Below are 15,274 nucleotides of genomic sequence, written 5' to 3'. Positions count from 1 at the left end.
ATTCAGACTCGGCCCAGGAGTGGTGTCTGGTTAAGTGACTTATTCAGAGTCATAGAGTTATGCAATGGAAGCTGAGGGACTCAAACCTTACAACATTCAAGTGGCAACTCTCCTCAGTGCACAGAGTAGCTGCTCTGTGCTACTCAATGCACAAAGCAGTTGGTCTACACTCACTGAGTTGCTGGTACAGTTGCGGAGGTGGTTTTACAGGGAACATATTATTTCTAGGTGTCTGGATCTGTACGTGGCACTACTTATTACTGCTGCACAATGGGCAGTGGCACACAAATGCACCAGGTTTATACAGGCACTTAAAACAGAGGAGGCTGGCTTCTAAGCTCTCTTGCTAATAAAATGAATATGCTTATCACTTTCTTATGTGTTTGCCAATTCAAACAGATCAGGCCATCACATACTTCCACTAAATGTGCTAGCTCATCATCTTAATGTAAAATACAAAAAAGATTGTTTGAAACTGTAATTCTACCCAAAACAACTTAGACAAACTACCTGGACAAGGTGATTTCAAGTATTAGGGACCTTGAAATTGATTTAAAGTGCAAAAAAAATAATGCAGTAGCACTCTAAAGCAGTTAACTGAAGTAAAAATAATAAATCTCTTATCTGCCAATAACGGAGTATGAATAATTCAGGACCCTGTCAGAGTGTGGTGAGGGTGCCAAGTAGATGGGTGCTCTGGGAAAATGAGCAGGTGACAATTTATAGTAAAGGAGGTTTACTCAAGAACAAGACCAACTGGATGGGTGAGCACTCAGTATTATGGATCTATGGAAAACAATGGGTAGGAAAAGTACATAAATAGCTTACACTACAGACAGTAACAATGAAAGAGGGGAGGGAGAGAGGCAGGGACCTTAGAAGTTGCATTATCCTAATGGGCCAAATCCAGAGACACAGCCTTTTTAAAACAATAGGAGTGGGAGGGTTGGGAAAAGCTTCAAGCTGCAAGAAGCAGACTAGCTAGAGGGGGGATCCAGTCAAATAAGGTTAATATTAGAGCCTGGTCTTATGACTCTGAGCTATAGTTCCATAACTCCAGTTAGGTTAGAATTTCAGAAACTTTAGCTTAATGTCTTAATAGGGCTGGGACAGACACAAAGAACAGGGAAATAGAAAGGCATTGGAAAGCAACTTTAATTCCTATTGTACCTTCTTACTGTCTGCTTGTCTGCTTACATTCTTAATTGCTTCATCCCTTACCTAATTTCACCTTTCCTCCTCTTTTTTAGACAGTTACATGGGCTTTCACCTGTCCATCCAAAAGTTTCTCAAAGCAATACTAAGAATAGCAGCTGCAGAATGAGTGCTGCAAAGGAATCCTGACATTCTGGATGCTGCTCAAGCTCCCCTAGCACCCTTGTGACCTAAACTAGGTTTCTAACCCATAAACTGTGATTGCATTTTAAACAGCCTTACCTTACTACCAGAATGCACCCTCCTCTTCTAGCTATACCTATAAGTTTTTAATCTGTCTACCCTAACACTGCTTTATACACAACCTTCTCACATTTCAACTCCCTGATATCTACTTTAAATTATCTTGTAATTTCTACTCCCTGATATTTCTCTTTCAATTATCATACCTAAATACTCTGGTCATCATTGATTGTTTTTTGCCAGCTGTTCCTAGCTTGGTGTAGCCCCGCTCTGTTCACCCTCAGTACACTTGGGCTCTCTTTGCGCCTACCCTACCCCCATTACCACCCACCCCGATTCAATTGCATTTCCTCTTTCTAAAGCTCCTCCCATACACTCCCGTTTAACCAATCCCACATGAGCTGCTATAACCAAACACTTAACTATCTCTCTTAACACACATCTTCCCATTTTTGCCAAATATTATTACCCCTAGCAAATAACTTGCAATATTACCTAAAGATAACAATGCCCTATTTCCCCTCACAAGCACAACTTTCACAACATACCTAACCTATCTACCTTCCTCTCTTAATATATCTTTTCTCACACCACTCATAATCCTATAACCTAAACACACTACTCTTCTCACCTTACACACACTCACAGCTCTAATACTACTAACATGTAATACTTCCCTCAATCACAGACAAATAAATCTAGCTCCTAAATCACCCACCTTTTCTACACAGGAAAAACACCTAAGCAGCTTCTCAAGCATAGTAGCTAGTCTTATTGAGCCAAACATGCTACACTTCTCAAAATGAAATTTTTTAGACTTCACCAAAGAACCCCACTCTACAATTACATCTAGTCTCACTTTTCCACAAAACTGTAATTAGCCCAAACAATTATTTCCCTTCTGTTAATAACTTACCCCAATGTGGGGACATCCACTTTAATCCTGGACCATCACATAACCACTCTTCCCCTCATACACCTTCTACAAAGCAAATAATGCTAGTCACCCTGAATATATGCAGCCTCTGTAACAAAATAACTAAATTCCATTCTTGGCTAAAACAATACTCCCCAGATATAGTAGCTGTCACTGCAACATGGTAAAAACCACATATCAAAGACACAGAACTTCTCCCACCTGGATATAGCATACTGAGAAAGGACAAAATCAACAAAAAAGCAGGAGGAGTAACATTAATTTATCCTAACACTTATATAAAACTACCTCACACTAAATCAATTCCCACATTTGGTAATGCTGAAATCCTCACTGCATCATTAAAAAATATATTTTTTAATTTATTAATTATTAATTAATTCATTAATTAATTAATTCTAAACAACTCTGTACAACAGTGATATATATACCCCCAGGCCAGAACATCCATATATTAGAAGGCTTTCTTTTATGGATGTCCACAAACCAAGAAATAAACAAGGTAAAAATAATCAAAAGCAGCAACTAGATGAAAGAAATATGCAGAACAGACCACCAGCAAAAATCCAGGTTTATTTAAATTCTTTTCGTCAAGTTTCAGACTTCATCAGAATAAAATCACATGATCATGACATATATGCACAACCCCACCTAGTCATTGGTCAATGTAATTACATCATTTCCTCTAAAACATACATTATACAAAGTTAATAAAAATTGTTAAAACTTGATATTCTTGAAACAAATACAACTGATAAACCTATAAAAAGTACATTTATTTTAATTTTAAAACAGAACTCAAGGAAATTCTGTCATTAAGACCTAGTACTTGGAAGGCATTAGTTTTGATCTGCCATGTACACCACCCCTTTGTACCAAAGGCAAGCGTCCAGTCTGGTGGACCCCAGCCATACTTTGTACCAAAGGCAAGCGTCCAGTCTGGTGGACCCCAGCCATAAACAAACTCTACAACAAAAGGAGAAAGCTACTACAAGATAGAGCAAAATCCTTAAAAGGTAAGACACCGCTGATCACTATAAGTAAAAAGCTAAGAGCTTTCATAAAATCATCCAAAGCTAATTTTGAGAAAAAAATAGCTAAGGACTCTAAAGACAACCATAAGGCATTCTTTAGCTATGTCAGAAACCTAGGAGGAAACTCCCAGATATGCTCAGAATTAGTTCAAAATGATGTGAAGATTACTGATCCTACAGACATTGCCAACATACTGGCTGACAGGTTCAGTGCAAACTCCCCCCCCCTAAAGGAGAGATATCTATACCAAATGATTGTAGCCCCCCAAACATCTCTAACGCCCAGGTGAGAACTGCTCTCTCCAAGGCAAAGAACACAGCATCCATGGGACCTGATGGTGTCCCCGGCTGTGTGCTCCATGAACTCAACGAGGAATTAAACCCACAGTTAGGACAGCTGTTTAATCTTAGTCTCACCTCCGGATACGTACCCAGGGAGTGGCTCCAAGATCAATATAGTCTATGGCCCCAAACTTAAAAGTATGTGTGGGGCACACACAAATGTGCTTGTACAAAGCTCTGTTTATGCTTTTATTCCTGATATCATACAGGTGTTGATATACCCTTTGCTTCAGTGCTCTTTTGGTCTTACCAATATAGAAGCTGTCACATAGGTCACACACTGCGACATACACCACCCCTTTGAGTAACAGCAGTATCTCTTCCTAGGTTTTACCATACCATAACCAGTGATTTTGATGGCTTCACCTTGAAACATGGCTGGACACTGTTTACATCTCCCGCATTTGTAGTAACCACCCAGTGTGGGTGCACAAGAGTCTCTTTCTAATATGCCCTTTAAACTAACTTCCCTCTTGTAAACTATAGTGGACTTGTTTCCCACTACTGAGTGAACATTATTGACGATAGTGAACATGTCCCATAATCTACATATAATGTTCCTGATATCATAGAAGTCAACACTAAAAGGAAGAATAAAAGCTCTTGAGAAACATTCCTGTCTCCCAGTCTGGGTTGCTCCAGTAGGGCCATTCTCGTTGGACAATAAGCAAAAAAATGGCCCGATTTCCCTTTTTCTAATCACCTCATTGACAATGTACTGAACAAAATTGCCAGGCTAACCCCTTCCAATCAGCATATTTTCTTAACTTAGCACACTCACTCAAAAAAATCATCCAGTTCTGACACCATTCTAGCTAACCTAACATACTGGCTCTTAACTAGGGCTCTTTTTTGGTGCACTGGGTGCCAGCTATCAAAATGCAACAGTGAGTTTGAGTATGTTGGCTTCCTATACAAATCAGAATTGAAAGCCTTGTTTACATAGTCTTTTTTGACTGTTACATCCAGAAAATTCAGTTGGTCATTGTCTCTGGCCATGGTGAATTTAAGGAAGGAGGGGATTTGGTTAATGTAAATGAAGAACCTATCTAGTTCCTCTTCACTACCCTTCCAGAAAATCACCAGGTCATCAAGGTATCACCCATATAGGGCCCAAGAGTCTTTGTAAGTTGAATTTAAAATAAATAAATCCTCCCAGTGTGCCAGCACAATGTTGGTAAAACTGGGGGCCCAACAGGCACCCATTGCTACTCCTTGCTTTTGTTTATAAAGCTGGCCCGCGAAGCAAATAAAATTGTTTTTGAGCACAAGCTCCATACATGTACGTACGGTCAAGATGGTGTTATGCGCTAGACTGGAGTTGAAACACAAATATTCATAAAACCACTCCAAGCCCTCATGGTGTGGAATGACTGAGAATAAATCTTTAATGTCGATGGTCACCATAATGACATAATGAGACCATTGTCATACAAATCAGGTTTTATTTTGGTGAGGAAATTCCAGGAGTCCCTGATAATGGTGTCTCTTCCATCAAGTACTCCCTTCACCTTGTGGTCAACAAATTTTCCTAGGGCAAATGTCTTGGAGGCCTTGGCATCTACTATTGGATGCAGGTGTGTGTTGCTGATTGACTTATGAATCTTCGGGATCCCAAAAATAGTTAGGATCCTTGTTTCCTTGGTGTCTAAAAAATCATGTTCACTTAGTTCCAATTGACAATTCAGCAGTAATTCATACAGGGTGAGATCAATGTTCCTGTAAGCAATGTTCATCTCATTGCATGAGGCTTCAGTGTAAGTGTCACTAAAGAACAATTCATACATTTTACTATTGTATTTGGAAACATCCATCACCACCAACCCACCACCCTTGTCCAGTTTCATAATACGGACATCCTTCTTACCAATATGTCATTGAGCAGTTTTTTCTCCCTATTGTTCAGATAAGAGGCCTCAGTAATACATTTAAACCTCAGTTCCCTGATTTTTTTCTCACAAAGAGTTTCAAATAGGTGGACCAATGGATGGGAAGGGGGTATGAAGGTACTAGGTCTAGTCAAACGGGAATTCGGTACTGCTAGGTTTTCATTGTCTGAAAAATTAAGGGCCAGATTCAATTTTCTTGTAAACAATTTCAACTGTACAATAGTTTCAACCAGGTTGGCCCTTTTTGCTGGTACAAAATTCAAACCTTTGGAAAAAGGTTCGGCCCACTCCCCATCAATCACCAGGTGGCTAAGATTGTAAATACTGAAATCACCTTGCACATTTTTAATAATTTTACATGCATTGAGATCTTCTTCATGACACATCAAAACATTACTCATCTCCAATGTTGGGTTTGAACACCCCTCTCCCCCTCCTCTGTCGGTCCTGGTGCTGTCCCTGGCTATGCCTCCAAGTCATTAGATTCCCATCCCTCTGGTTCATCAATCTTTCCGATCTCCTCAGGTGGGGGGCTGTAAAGGAGCTCCAGATTATGGATGTCCAAGAACATTTCTGGTGAAACAGTAACCATGGGAGATGCCAACATCTATTGGCTATACCTATATGAAGATGCACCAACAAACAGCATCGATCTCTATGACTTTACCCAACTCATCACCTCTCCCAGTAAAACACAAAATAACAACTTAACCTCTGCCCTTAATGAATCCTTGTCTCTGATTCCCACAGGTACTCTAACACAAATACACTTCCTAATACATTAAGCAACCACCTGCTTGCATATATTTATAGACGAACCCCTCAAAACCCAAAAACCCAAACCTACAAAACAACCCGAAACCGAACAAACTTTAGCCCAAGTCAGTTTAATATCATACTGGAATCAATCAACTGGCTTATATTAAAACCTCTACCCCTAAGTGATGCTTGTAACTATTTCAATACGCTAGTCTTAGACACCCTTAACAATTTAGCACCACTTAGATGAATAAAGGCTAACCATGCTCCTTGGCTAACCAAACCCACCAAACAACTGCTACAAACCAGAGACAGAGCATGGAGAGACTGACTAAAAAAATAGAACTGATGCAAATCTCCAAAACTACAGGTAACTACGTAACAAAGCAAAAAAAAACTGTCATTGCTGATAAGAAAATTTACTTTTCACAGCAACTAACCGACCATAAAAACAACCCAAATATTTTTGGAAAACCATCCCATCACTTCTCATCCCTGGTTCCACACAAAACCCCTCTCCCAACACAGATAAGTCACCAGTTGAAAGTGGCCAATATGTTTAATATTCACTTCACTGATAGCATAGCTAGTTTAGTCTCAGGCTTTATCTCTAGTGCTAACTCCTACTTACAATCCCTCCCCAAACAACCAACTACAATAATAATACCTGTTTGCCCAATAACCAAAATCCTTCAGATCTGAATACTCAGACACCTTCTTTCTCTTTGCAACTGGTACCTACAACATTAATTCATAGTTTATTTCGCAAACTAAAACCTTGTTCGACAGTCTCTGATTATCTTCCACCAGAATACTTAAAACTTGCCACTGATGCAATTGCCTATCCAGTAAGCATTCTTATCAGCATATCCATTATGGAATCACATGTCCCTACCCTTTGGAAGAAATCCATTATTATCCCTCTGCACAAAGGAGGTAAATGTAATGAACTAACAAACTATAGACCCATCTCCATCCTTTCCACCCTATCCAAACTGCTTGAAAAGTGCATACATATACAATTGCTAAGCCATCTTATCAATAATAATCTCCTTACACCAACCCAACATGGCTTTAGGCCAGCACACAGCACTACAACTGCTCTTATTTCTTTTACAGATATAGTCAACAAAGCCAGATACTCCAAATTATTTTTCTCAGTAGTACAAATAGACTTGTCAAAGGCCTTTGACACAGTCTCACATGACAAACGTCTTCACCAACTATCACCTCTAGGTTGCTCAAAACCCATCATGCTGTGGTTTAACAACTACCTATTCAATGAAGAACAATGTGTAAAGTGGCAAGGTTGCCTGTACCAATACCAGACTTACAAAACTGGTGTCCCACAGGGGTCTATTCTTGGACTCCTCCTCCAACATTTTCATCAATAATCTACACACTGCCTGCCAGCACAATACAGTAGTCAATATGCAGATGACTCCACTATTATCTCCTCCTATAACAACATACCAGACCTCCTGAAAAAGACAGAATGCCTTTACCTCAATAGAATCTGGGCTCAACAATACACAATTTTTACTTAACCCAAACAAAACTAAACTCTTACTATTTACCCCTAAAACTGTCACATCTGAATTCAAAATCTATTCCCCAAACAAAACAGAAATTGAAACAGTGCCAAGTGCTAAACTACTACATATCACCATTGGCAACAAACTCGCATTTGACCAACACATCCATAATGCTATTTAAAAAAACACTTTTAAACTAGACACACTCTATAGGCACAAAAACTATATGGATCCTAATACCAAAAGAACAGTAGCAAACACCTACTTGATTCCCTGTTTACTCTGTGGAGCACCCATCTTTACTAATCTGCACCTGACACTTAAAACCAAAGTTCATTCTTACTACAAAATTACCAAATTTGCTACAGTCTTATCATACCGCATGCACCACTGCAATGCTCTCAAACAGATAAACTGGCTAGAATTCACCCACTACCTTAACTACTTACAACTTACAATTGCACAAAAACTAACATACAGACCTGATAGCTGTCCTGCCTTACAATCCATCCTGCACACCCACCTTCCTAGCAGAAATCTATGCTTTGCCAACAGACAACTCCTAGATGTAAATAAGCCCAATAAAACAGCTGACCAGTATCTCTACTCCCATATCATAGCTAAACTATGGAACAATCTTCTTAGCCATATTACCTGTATTGAGAACACAAAAAAGTTAAAAATTGTACTAAAAACCTACCTCTCCAACTTATGGATCTGCCACAACCAACTAACCACCAATCTTCTTTGCCTTGTCTATCTCCTCTCATCTTCTCCCTATATTTCCAACCTCCTGCTAACTTATTCATCCTTTCACTCCCCCCTTTCGCACCCATTTCCCTCTAACCTTTTTCTCCAACATAATATCTCACACTATCTCCTTAACAACCTATTTCTCACATTTAATCATCACTTTTACTTTCACCTTTTACTTCTCTCGCTCACACTTTTTCTTTCTTAACTCTTCTCTCCTCTCCAAAACTTTTAAATGGAAAATGCTTCTCAAATGACTATACTCCAATATACTAACCAGTTTCTGTGTCTTATGATACATTAATTTTTATGCCTAATATTTAATTTAATTTAAATTTGTACATACTAAACATTCTATTGTACTGCCTTTATCTATCTAGTGCAATTTATGAATTCTAATGTTATCTGCTTACTTTTATATTTACTTGTATTTTTATGCGTTATGTGTACTGTTATTGCCAATTTTTTTTGACCATTGTTTTTGGAGCTTTTCTGCCTGGGCCTCCACTAAAATGGGTTTCTGACACAGTCAGACTTTCCTGGTCAACAAACGTCAGTAACTAATTAAATAAATAAATTTAAGCAGGTAAATGATAAGCAGACTTTTAGACTCTAGCAGCAAAACTGGAATATAAACACCTGTACAAACAGTGAAGCAGCAAAATGGGAATATAAACAGCTGTAAATGTAGTGAACACCATTCCCAGAGCAGAATTCACAATACTGATACTACTGCAATTCTACAGCAGTCTAGGATACCAGACTACACATAAATTTATCAGTAACACTAATCAGAGAAAAATACAGTGATAAGTGACTAAATGAGGATCAAATCTGGCAGTAGTTCACAGTTCTGTCACAACTGTGAGTGAAGCTACAAGTCTTCAAAAACTACAAGACTAAGAAAACTTCAAGCTTCAAGAAGCAGGCTAGCTAGGGGGGGATCCAATCAAATAAGGTTAATATTGCAGCCTTGTCTTATGACTCTGAGCTACAGTTCAATGACCCCAGGTAGGTTAGGGTTTCAGAAACTTTAGCTTAATGTCTCAATGGGGCTGGAGCAGACACAAAGAAAAGGGACACAGAAAGGCATTGGAAAGCAATTTTAAGCAGGTAAATGATAAGCAGAATATAAGACTCTAGCAGCAAAACTGGAATATAAACAACTGTAAATACAGTAAAGCACTAATCCCAGAGCAGAATTCACAATAGTGATACTACTGCAATTCTGCCACACTATAAGGTAGCAGACTACACAGAAAAAGGCCCAGACAGGGTTAGAAATACAAACCATTAGGTTTTACAGGTAATTCTACTTATGGAGATTGAAGTGCAGTATAATGTACAAAGAATGCTAAGACCTTGCAGTAATTCACAATCTTCCCATAACTGCAAATGAAGCTACAAGACTAAGATGCCAGAACAAACAAAAACATGTAAACAAATAACTTTTTGGCTAAAACAAAGAAAAGGCAGAAAATTACATAAAAGCATTTCTACACATTTCCATAAAAGTCCAACTTAAAATACTTAAAAGGAACTGTAATAAAAACTTTTTATCTGTCATTTTTGAAGAAAAGCTTGTTTTTCACAGTTCAGAGCTTTCCATACCTCTCGGTCCTGCATAAAAGAGCCTGGGTAGGTGTAGTAGCTCTGTGCTGGATACAGCAGACCTGCTAGAGAGGGATACAATCAACTAAAATCAATACGGTTGCTCTAGTCTTATGACTCTGAACTACAGGCCAATGATTCATCACAAATAAGAAAGCTTAAGCAAGAAAATCCAAGCCAGATACAAAAAGGAGAGCTTAGAAGAAAAAAAAATAGTTCAAGGAACCACACAGAACACTTTTTATTGAAGACAACAAGCCAGCAGGCTTTCACAAATGCTGTTGAAAACAGTGCTAGAGCTCGTCATTTAAATACTTGCAGTAATTGTGAAACAACTCTCCAGTTTTTCCATATTTCAGACAGATGGTCACAAATTCTGTCTTTTATTTTCCTGCTAGTTTTACCTGTATAGAAAGCTGAACAGGAAATACATAAGGCAATGTAAACTAAATTCATAGAACTACAATCTGAGTAAGTAGAACTTTTATAGGTATGTTTCGTAACTGGATGTACAACTGTATTAAAGAAAGAATGTGTAACCATCTATCTGAAATATGGAGAAAGCTGGATAGTAATGTCCTTTATAAGCATATAAGTGATTCTGATGATACACATTATTTTAAGTTTACTGTGTTACAATATATATCCTCTAATTTTAGAGGAGGTGATATAACAACCAAATATGAATGTATGGAATACCACTGGATAAATAAACTAAGAGCAGATAAAAGTCCTGAATTAAATGTTACAAATAATATTAAACCTATTTTAAAGATGAAACATTTTTGGTAGTTAGCTAATTATGTGTTTGATGGATTAATTGTTTCACAATTACTGCAAATATTTAAAAGAGGAGCTGTAACACTGATGTGTTTTACAGCTTGAAAACGCATTTGCAAAAGCCTGACGGCTTGCTGTTTTTAATAAAAGTCTTCTGTGTGGTTCCTTGAGCTGTTTTTTTTCTTTGTTCTACAAGAGAATGACCCCAGATAGGTTAGAACATAGCCGACCTTAGGCATAGGCCAACTAGGCAGCCGCCTAGGGCGCTGCTGTAGCAGGGGCACTTTTCCAGTATTTATTTGGTGTTGTTAGACCAGGATGGGAGCAACAGGTGGTATGGTGGGGGCGCCGTGGAGCCCTTTTGCCTAGGGCACCAGTTGACCTAAGGCCGCTCCTGGGTTAGAATTTTAGAAACTTTAGGGTAATGTCTCAATGGGGGCTGGGGCAGACACAAACAAAAGAGGAACAGAAAGACGCTGAAATGTAACTTTAAGCAGGTAAATGATATGCAGAATATAAGACTCTAGCAGCAAAACCGGAATATAATTCACTGTAAAAACACTGAAGCACCAGTCCTGGGGCAGAATTTACAATACTGCCACCACTGCAATTTTATCACACTCTAAGGCCCTATTCAGAAATTTACCAGTTTATTTATTTGTCATTTGTTTACTAGGAAATTCAAACTGGGCCAAAAATAGCCAAATTACAGAGGAGGCCAGGAGAGAAAAGCTCCATGTTACAAAATTTAAAGACACAATAAACAAAAACATAAGGTACATAGATGTAGTAAATATAGTTGTAGTAAAACTTGTAAGAGGAAGGATATACAGTGCAGTGAAACAGTTATAGTAATACATGCAAGTAGCAAGCAAAAGTGTACATTCTTTAAAGTACAAAAGGTATTATAGTATAGTCTTAATGATGTAGTACAGTCTTTGTGATAGAAAAGGCATTTTAGTTCAGTCTTTTAGTGTAGAGATGCAAAAGAGGGGGGGTTAAGGAAAAAGAGATTGTTTTGTGCTTTGGAGTTAATAATTAATTGGGTAAGTGTCAAGTACATTAAAAAGGACAACAGAATGGGGTAAAGTACAGTCAGATGAAGTGATACAGCTGTTAGAGAGAGAGAAAGGGAGGAATATAAGAGGTTGGGAGGCAAGAGGATACATAGTCTGAGTAGGGAAGGAAGACACAGTGCTAAAATTGTATATATTGTAAAGATGTGCATATAAGGGAAAGGCTAGATCAGGAAGAAGGAGGAGACAAAGAGGAGAGAAAGAGAGAGAGAGGAAGTGTGAATGAAAGAGCAATGAGAGCTACCAAGGAGAGATGAGTACAGAGAGTACAAACATAGTTTCATCCAGGATGGGAGCAGGAACATATCCAGGATTTGTTTAAGTATTCTTTTAGCGATGATTTAAAGGAAGAAAGATTAGTTATTGTTCTGATGTTAAGTGTTAAGGAGTTCCAAGCTTTGGCAACAGAGTAGGAGTACAGACGTTGGCCAGAAGAAGTGGAAGGTTTGGATACGGTGAGGAGCTGTTTGTTTCTGGACCTGAGATTTCTGTTTGGGATGTGCAGGTCAAGTAAATGAATGACTGCTGGACAGTATAAAGGCTTATGATTATTATTATATGTAGTTATTAGTTGGAAATAGGAGAGAAGATTGGGATGTTCAAGTCAGATGATCGACTGTAGAGTATTGCAGTGGTATGCTGAGTATTTTGCATTCAGTGTGAACCAGTAACACTGTTTATGAAAAAATGCAGTAATAAAGGACTAAATGAGACTCAAATCTAGAAGTAGTTCGCAGTTCTGACACAGCTGCAAATGAAAGTACAAGACTAAGGCCCCAGACAGGTTTCAAAGTACAAACAGCCTTTACAAGTAATTCTACTTTTGGAGATGGAAGTGCAGTATAAGAAACACAATCTTCCCACAATTGCAAATGCAGCTACAAGACTTAGGTGCTACAGCAAACTAAAAAATGCAAATAAATAACTTTTTATGGCCATAACATGATAAAAGCAGAAAAGTACAAATAAGTATGTCCAGACAGATCACTTTAAGACCCTGGGTCAGTGTAGCTTTGTGCTGGATGTAGCTAGAGAGGAATCCAATCAAATAAAGTGAGTACTCATGCTCTATCTAGTCCTATGACTCCGATCTACAGGTCAATGACCCTGGGTAGGGTAGAATTACAGAAATGCCTCAATGGGGCTGGGGCAGATGCAAAGAACGGTGGGAAGAGAAAGGCACTAGGATGCAAGTTTAATCACGTAAATGATAAGCAGAATATAAAATTCTGGCAGCAAAACTAAAATATAAACAACTGTAAAACTACTGAAGCACCAAACCTAGAGAAGAATGTACAGTACTGCTACTATTGCAATTCTACCAGTTTACGGCACCAGACTATGCATACATTTACCAGTAAAACTATTTATGGAAAAATGCAGTAATATGTGACTAAATGAGACTCACATCTGGTTGTTCTGCCACAACTGCAAATGAAATTAAAAGACTAAGGCCCAAGACAGTGTTGAAAATGCAAACAGCCAGTTTTTACAATTAAGAAATAGACATGCAGTATAATGTATAACTAACGCTATGGTCTTGCAGTAATACACAATCTTCCTACAACTGCAAAAGCTACAAGACTAAGGTCCCACAACAAACAAACAAAAAAATGCTAACATAAACTTTTTTGGCTAAAACGTGGAAAAAATCATAAAAGTACAAAAAGTATTAGTGCACAGTTCACTATAAGTGCTGCTAAAAATATTCAAATAGAACTGAAATAAAAGCTCTTTTCTTTCCTTTTTGATGAAAAGCTTGTTTCTCACTGTTCAGAGATTTCCTCACCTCTCAGAGTCCTGAATATAACGTAATATATGTGCGCTTATTAGTATTCTCTTTATTGCATGCAGTCGTTAGTATTAGCAGGTTTTGGGATATGTAAATGTAAAAAGCTTATATATTATTTGAATAAGCAATGAACAGTCATTTTAAAGCCATTCTGTAGTGTGAATTAAGTTTAATATAAACTTTTAAATGTGATAGTGATGTGCAGAGATGTGTTCATAAAAGGATCACCTAATTACTGCCATCGTATGTGAGTGGACATGATTTCTTCTTACATAATAACACAAAACTACAGTGAAATTATCATTATAAACTGGTGTGAAAGTCTGGATAAAAATGAATCCATATGGCAAACCTTTCATGTTGGTTTGAATGAACTATTATCAGAGTTGCTTTGCCCATTTTTCATTATTAAGTAGTTTTGGAGAAGAGTATGCATTCGGTATGTACTTTGCCATAAATGCCAATATCAATGGACCATGGTTAATTAAGATTTTGATGATTGCAAACTGGGGATGGTTATCAAATCTCATTCTGATACTGAATTTTCTAGAAAGGGTTGGACCAAAAGAAATGCTTGTTGCATTAATCACGGGCTTACTCTCAACACCATGAAATGTAGCATAGTCCCTTTGGCAAAGTGACACCATTACTGCTTACCATAGAGATAACAATCCTCTTAAGACTGGCATGGTCATCGGGGACTTGGGAACATATGTTGATAACAGATTCTCTTTTAACCTCCACTTCACTATGGGGATTTAAAATCCATGTACCCTGCACAACTTCCCCTTTGTAGTATCTCCTCAATGCCCCCAAAGAAGTTATAGTCTCATTTTGTTCATCTTTAGCCGGACCCATAATTGACAATGTACCCTTCTGTTTACTTCACTAAGCACAGTTAGAGACACCTCAACATTTCCTCACTAAAAGGAAATCAGGTCTTTGATAGTCTAAAAGCCTGTCTTTACTCAGTACCTTACAGGCTCCTGAGTGGTGATCTCTGCTTAGTTTTCTGTGCTATGAATAACCAAGCACACTTTGAACTACATCACCTAAAGATAACTAGTGGTAATGCAAACACCAGCTCTAGAGACCCAAACCTATATTACTAAGTCAGCAACACCAGATGGCATGACAGAAACCTAACTCAGTGTATCCTCCTTTTCTAGAATAGGCTGCCATTATGTATTAAGTACTTTCCTAGTAACATTTAAAACCAGTGTGGATGACTGGATGGGTGTTCACAAATTTTGTCAGGGAATATCCAGAGAAAGACCAGTAAATGTGGGACATTGGTAGCTTCCCACCAATATTTGGTGATGTTGCTGTGCTCCTTTATGGCATCTTTGGTCATAAACTTAGTAAGAA

This window comes from Protopterus annectens, chromosome 2.part0 (assembly GCF_019279795.1).
Source record: "Protopterus annectens isolate FY-2018-M chromosome 2.part0, PAN1.0, whole genome shotgun sequence".
Taxonomy (NCBI): Eukaryota; Metazoa; Chordata; order Ceratodontiformes; family Protopteridae; genus Protopterus; species Protopterus annectens.
Note: the sequence above shows the minus strand (reverse complement) of the source record.